The sequence below is a fragment of the Macaca fascicularis genome, chromosome 15 (assembly GCF_037993035.2).
Source record: "Macaca fascicularis isolate 582-1 chromosome 15, T2T-MFA8v1.1".
NCBI lineage: Eukaryota > Metazoa > Chordata > Mammalia > Primates > Cercopithecidae > Macaca > Macaca fascicularis.
In genome coordinates, this window is record NC_088389.1 from 56,654,868 (window position 1) to 56,661,498 (window position 6,631).

Sequence of the window (6,631 nt, forward strand, 5' to 3'; positions counted from 1 at the left end):
GCCTCACAATTATGGCAGAAGGTAAAAGGACGTCTCACATGGCAGCAGACAAGAGAAGAGAGAACTTGTGCAGGGAAATTCCCCTTTTTAAAACCATCAGATCTTGTGAGACTTATTCACTATCACAAGAACAGCATAGGAAAGACTTGCCCCCATGATTCAATTACCTCCTACCAGGTCCTTCCCACAACACATGGGAATTCAACATGAGACTTGGGTGGGGATGCAGCCAAACCATATCATTCCACCATGGCCCCTCCCAAATCTCATGTCCTCACATTTCAAAACCAATCATGCCTTCCTAACAGTCCCACAAAGTCTTAACTCACTTCAGCATTAACTCGAAAGTCCACAGTTCAAAGTCTCATCTGAAACAAGGTGAGTCCCTTCTGCCTATGAGCCTGTAAAATCAAAACCAAGTTAGTTACTTCCTAGACACAATGGGGGTACAGGCATTGGGTAAATATAGCCATTCCAAATTGGCCAAAACAATGGGGCTACAGGCCCCATGCAAGTCCAAAATCCAGCAGGTCAGTCAAATCTTAAAGTTCCAAAATGATCTCCTTTGACATCATGTCTCACATCTGGGTCACACTAATGTAAGAGATGGGTTCCTATGGTCTTGGGCAGCTCTGGCCCTGTAGCTTTGCAGGGTACAGGCTCCCTCCCGGCTGCCTTCATGGGCTGGTATTGAATGTCTGCAGCTTTTCCAGGCACACTGTGCAAGCTGTCAGTGATCTACAATTCTGGGGTCTGGAGGACGGTGGCCATCTTTCTCACAGCTCCACTAGGTGGCGCCCCAGTAGGGACTCTGGTTAGAGACTCTGACCCCCACATTTCCCTTCTGCACTGCCCTAGCAGAAGTTTTCCATGAGGGCCCCACCCCTGCAGCAAACTTCTGCCTAGGAATCCAGGCATTTCTATACATCTTTTGAAATCTAGGCAGAGGTTCCCAAACCCCAATTCTTCACTTCTGTGCACCTGCAGGCTCAACACCACATGGAAGCTGCCAAGGCTTGTGGCTTCCACAGTCTGAGGCAACAACCCAAGCTGTACATTGGCCCCTTTTAACCATGGATGGAGTGGCTAGAATGCAGGGTACCAAGTCCCTAGGCTGCACAGGGCAGGAGGGCGCTGGACCCAGCCCATGAAACCATCTTTTCTTCCTAGGCCTCCTGACCTGTGATGGGAGGGGCTGCCATGAAGACCTCTGACATGCCCTGGAGACATTTTCCCTTTGTCTTGGTGATTAACATTTGGCTCCTCTTTACTTATGCAAATTTCTGCAGCTGACTTGAATTTCTCCTCAGAAAATGGGATTTTCTTTTCTATCACATCATCAGGCTACAAATTTTCTGAACTTCTATGCTCTGTTTCCCTTTTAAAACTGAATGCCTTTAACATTACCCAAGTCACCTCTTGAATGCTTTGCTGCTTATAAATTTCTTCTGCCAGATACCCTAAATCATCTCTCTCAAGTTCAAAGTTCCACAAATCTCTAGGGCAGGGGCAAAATGCCGCTGGTCACTTTGCTAAAACATAACAAGAGTCACCTTTGCTCCAGTGCTCAAAAAGTTCTTCATCTCCATCTGAGACCAACTTAGCCTGGATTTCATTATCCATATCATTACCAGCATTTTTGTCAAAGCCATTCAACAAGTCTCTAGGGAGTTCCACACTTTCCCACATTTTCCTGTCTTCTTCTGAGCCCTCCAAAGTGTTCCAATGTCTGCCTGTTACCCAGTTCCAAAGTCATTTTCACATTTTTGGGTATGTTTTCAGCAGCATCCCACTCTACTGGTATCAATTTGCTGTATTAGTCCATTTTCACACTGCTGAGAAAGACATACCCAAGAGTGGGTAATTTATACAAGAAAGAGGTTTAATAGACTTACAGTTCCATGTGGCTGGAGAGGCCTCACAATCATGGCAGAAGGCAAGGAGGAGCAAGTCACATCTTACATGGATGGCAGAAGGCAAAGAAAGAGCTTGTGCAGGAAAACTCCCTGTTAGATAACCGTCAGATATCATGAGACTTATTCACTACTATGAGAACAGTATGGGAAACACCTGTCCCCTTGGTTCAATTACCTCCCACCAGGTCCTTCCCACATGTGGGAATTCAAGAGGAGATTTGGGTGGGGACACAGCCAAACCCTATCTGTGTGTGTGTGTGTGTGCATATCTATGTATATATAATTATATATATCATCCCATATATATGATATAAATATAGAGAGATGATAATACAGCATGGCCAAGGAAATTTCAGTCACACAAAAAGATAGACGGTTTTATTCTTAAGGAATTATCCGAGAGGGTTTTTTGAGAAAAGCAGCCAGAGTGAGACAACAACTACATTTCTTAGAGGGTCTTAACTTCTCTCTGTAAAGAATTACAGACAAATGGAGGCATAGAGCTTCTATGCCCTCCAGCTGTTTTCAGGACTCCTGGTGCAGCTGGTGAGCAGAAATACTAGTGTTGGCTTCCATCTCCTGTGGAGAAGAGATGTGGTGTGGCCCAAGGAAGGAGTACCGAAATTAATCTGTTCTAAAGACTTGTCTGGGAGACCTTTGGAAGAGAGGAAAGGGAGGGTGTGAGATAGTGAGAGACTCTGGAGTATTTATGGAGTGAAAAATCAAAGAAAAGTGGGTATAAAGAAGTGTTACTGTGCTTATGAATCTGATCTTTGTTAACGTCCCTTGAGAAACACGAATATACTTTTAAATTATTTTTTCATTACTTCTGATTACATGTGTTCATGGCAGGACTGAATTCCATGGGACTTTGGTTTATAATCAAGTAATATTCCAAGGATACAAATGATATAAAGTAATTAATGATATCAAAATCTTAATATTAACAGTAAAAAAAACAAAAAAAATTATTTGTAATGGCCCCAAAGACTTTGATAATACTCAACATCTATTCTTTTTTTTTTTTCTTTTTGACAGATGAAACATTTAAGATATATATCCATTCAAGCTGGGAGTGGTGGCCCAAGCCTGTAGTCTTAGCTACTCCCGAGCCTGACGCAAGAGGAACACTCAGGATCACTCCTGAGCCCAGGAGTTTGGGGCTGTAGTGCACAATTAATGTGTCTGTGAATAGCCACTGCACTCCAACCTGGGCAACATAGAAAGCCTCCATCTCTAAAAAAATAAAAATAAAAATAAAAACCTACAACCTGCATTCTTTTCAAAAATAATTTTGAGAGACTATATACACTTTTGCATTTTAAATGAGTATCTATGTTTCATTACAAATGTAAATAATTCCAAAGGATGTCATATCCAGTATGTTTTAACAATGGTCACCCTTTTAAGTACAAATCATGGAATCTTAAACAAGATAATGATTAAATACCCATTAAAGAAAATTACATGTTAAAGTTCAAAACATTTACATTATTCGGTTCCACATCCCTCACAGAACTTTATATAAATGTAATATATTTTTAGGCTTGGAAGTTTTATTGATAAACATATCATACTTCTCTGCAACAAACTAGAAAACTTCCTTAGTTTTCTATAACCTTAGAGGTCTAACACTGCACAGTTCAACACTCTTGCCACTGGCAACACATGGCTAGTAAGTACTTGAAATGAGATTAGAGTGAATACGGTACACATTTTTAAATTATATTTAAGTTTTAAAATTAAAATGGTTGTCTAATTTTCTCCATAGAGATCTTACCTATTTGCCAGGTTTATGTCTAAATATTTTATGCTGTTTGATGATTTTGGAAATGATTTTTATAAAGATACATTTTCCGTTTGTCGTTGGAGATATTTATATATGTCTGAGCACCTGTTCTTTGCCTGGTAATATGTTGCTTTAATACACTAAGGTGACACATTTTATCGTACTTGTAAGGTTAGTTCAGCAGACTGTGCTGTTGCCCAGAATTATGGTTACTTATGAACTATACTTTTTAGTAAGCTGCCTGGAGACATATGGTTTTTATGTTGCTATTTCTCTTTTCTGGAACATCCGCCTGGGATTTGCACAGGACAATTGTGCTTGCTCTTGGAAGGTCACATGGATTTGACTGTAGCTCTGCTCACTGATGTGCAGCAACTGTTGGCTCCCGCCGCCTCCAGGACCCAACTCACTGGACATCGCTGCCTCTTCATCCACCAGGTACCTGTGCGCCGCCTTGTGACGGGTTTAGTGCGGCGTCCGGGACTAGAAAAGGGTCAGTCCGCTCCCTGTGGAGCTCTCGGTTCTGAGCGCTTTGTTTCTCCTTCGCAGCCGCTTGTTCCTGACAGCCGGACACAGCGGCCGCCGTCTTTCCACGAGAGAGACCTGGTCGGGATAGGATCCCCGCCCTAGCCCTGCACCTCCAGCCCTAAATAGACAGCCCACCTCCGCCCTGCATGACCGACCCGGCTCTGACGGTGTCCCCGCCTCCAACCTGGACCGCCAGCACCTCCTGCAGGAGCCCGGCGCCGCTGCCTCGCACCGGCCGGAGCGGCTGCCTACGCAGCGGTTCTGCTGTTATTAATGATTAAGATTGTCAGTCGCCTGCCCGCCTGCCTGCCTGCCTGCCTGCCTGCCCGCCCCCTTTCTTTCTTTCCTGTTTCTTTCTTTCGTTTTCTTTCTTTCTTCTTTTCTTTCTTTCTTCTTTTCTTTCTTTCTTCTTTTCTTTCTTTCTTTCTTTCTTTCTTTCTTTCTTTCTTTCTTTCTTTCTTTCTTTCTCTCTTCCTTTCTCTCTTTCTTTCTCTCTTCTTTCTCTTTCTTTCGTTCTTTCTTCCTTTCTTGCTTTTCTTGCTTTTCTTTCTTTCTCTTTCTTTCTTTTTCTTTTTTCCTTCCTTCCTTCCTGTCTTCCTTCCTCCCTCCCTTCCTCTTTCTTTCCTTCCTTCCTTCCCGTTTTACTTTCTTTCTTTCAACTTTCTTTCTCCTTTCTTTCTCTCTTCCCTTCCTTACTTCCTTTCTTTCTTTTTTTCTCTCTTTCTTTATTCTTTGCTTGCCCTTTCTTTCTCTCCCTCCCTCTCTCCTTCCTTCCTTCCTTCCTCTCTGTTTTCTTTCTTTCTTTTTTGGTTCTTTCCTCTTTCTCTCTCTGTTTGTTTTGAGACAGAGTCTCACTCCATTGCCTAGACTGGAGTGCAGTGGCGTGAGCCCAGCTCACTGCAGCCACACCTCCCAGGCTCAAGCGATTCTCCTGCCTCAGCCTCCGAGTAGCTGGGGCTACAGGCATGTGCCACCACGCCTGGCTAATTTTTGCATTTGCAGTAGAGATAGGGTTTCATCATATTGCCCAGACTTGTCTCAAACTTCTAGGCTCAAGCTTTCCTATAATAAAAAAAAAATAGATTTTCCAACAGCATTAATAGATTAAAAATATAATAAGAAAATGTCCAGTTTAACATAACATAAATCTTTTTAAAACAAACTTAAGACGTGCACAGGGCCACTTGTCAAAAGAACTAGAAACATTTAATGAATTATAAAAATTAAGATGTGAATAGAGAAGCATATTATTTTTCTTGATGGTAAGTTTCACTAACATATCAATTGTTTCCTAATTTGTTTATAAGTTTAGCATAATTTCAATCAAAATATCAAATTGGGAACTTCATGAAATCATTCTGAACTGTGTTTAGAAAATTAAGAGGTAGTGAGAGCAATAAATGTTGGAAGGAGATTGTGAGGAATCTATTCTTTCAGATGTCTAAATGCATCATAAAGCTACAATCAATAAAACAGTGTTAAGAATAGCACAACTATTCCTAATTTTCCAATCAGATGGGGATCTCTGAGCACTTCATAAAGAGCATAGCCTATAGAGATTATTGGACAATAGCCCGAGAGTAAGTTGAATAGACCTTTTTCTGATGATGACCTTCAGACAAATCAGATGGTGTCATACCAAAAGCACACAAGTGCTGTTCCTTCAAAGTTATTCCAGTAGGAAAAGTGTAGGCACAAGTATACAAGGTTCTCATTCTTGATACCTCTGAGATCATTCAAACTAGATGGACTGCATCTTCTTCAAGCAATCCTCCCCTAATATTTCTTTGCAGTGATTGTTTGCTAAATCATTAGGGAACTGGAGGCCAAGTTTATAATCCTTTGCTGTGGAATAAAGATACATGTGTATATACCTATATATATGTGTGATTCATATATAAGATACATATGTATATAAACAATCAAGATAGGTGAAAGACAGGTCCTTTCAAAGACCAAGGGACACACAGGCTACTTCCATACTTTTAAGTTTCCAGCAAATATAATAAAAGCGAAGAAATGGCAAAACCACAGTTACCGAAACTTGTGGTATAAATTGGATTTACACATTTAGTAAAGTAATGCTTTAAATCCATGCATAAAGCAATAACTGTGTGTAACACTCATTTGATGATAACATCCAAAATGAATTTTAGGCCTGATATGATTTGGATGTGTGACCCCTCCAAATTTCATGTTGAAATGTGATCTGCGATGCTGAAGGTGGGGCCAGGTGGGACATATTAAATCATGGGGTAGATCCCTCATGAATAGCTTAGCACCACTCCCTTGGTAATGAGTAAGTTCTCTTTTGGTTAGTTCCCTCAAGATCTGGTTATTTCAGTCTGGGACCTCCCTCTGCTCTCTCTTGCTCCCTCTTGACATGTGATATGCTGGC